Genomic DNA, 696 nt, shown 5'->3' on the forward strand with positions numbered 1-696 from the left:
CGTATATATATATGTCTACGGGAGGAAACGCCGTGTGAGAATGCGACACTCGTGTCTACGGGAGGAAGCACTGTGTGAGAATGCGACACTCGTGTCTACGGGAGGAAGCACTGTGTGAGAATGCGACACTCATGTCTACGGGAGGAAGCGCTGTGTGAGAATGCGACACTCGTGTCTACGGGAAGAAGCGCTGTGTGAGAATGCGACACTCATGTCTACGGGAGGAAGCGCTGTGTGAGAATGCGACACTCGTGTCTACGGGAGGAAGCGCTGTGTAAGAATGTGACACTCGTGTCTACGGGAGGAAGCACTGTGAGAGAATGCGACACTCGTGTCTACGGGAGGAAGCACTGTGTGAGAAGGCGAGACTCGTGTCTACGGTAGGAAGCGCTGTGTGAGAAGGCTAGACTCGTGTCTGCGGCGACGTGTCAGCTGTCGTTAGTTATCAGCGCGTTGTCTAAGGTCGGCGGTGACAAGAGTAAAAAACACGGCAGCCTAACTCCTTCACATGGCTAAATGTTCGCTTCGACGTTCATCTATAGCGAACGCGGTTCATTGGCGGAGTCAGGCACAGGCCAGTAATGGTGGCGCGTGAGTGTGTGTGAGTGTGGTGGTGGTGGTGGGGGGGGGATGTAGGAGGTAGGAACAACAGTTACTATAACAACAAAACGGTGGGGGTGTATGGAAGCGCTGTAA

General features: G+C 53.7%; 1 protein-coding gene across 1 annotated transcript in view; it reads left to right on the top strand.

Annotated features, from left to right (window-relative positions):
• Positions 1-696, top strand: part of LOC106810717 (glycine receptor subunit alpha-4-like) — a 23,604-nt gene that overhangs the window by 10,717 nt on the left and 12,191 nt on the right. The window lies entirely within an intron of this gene.

This window comes from Priapulus caudatus, unplaced genomic scaffold (genome assembly GCF_000485595.1).
Source record: "Priapulus caudatus unplaced genomic scaffold, Priapulus_caudatus-5.0.1 Scaffold467, whole genome shotgun sequence".
Classification (NCBI taxonomy): domain Eukaryota; kingdom Metazoa; phylum Priapulida; class Priapulimorpha; order Priapulimorphida; family Priapulidae; genus Priapulus; species Priapulus caudatus.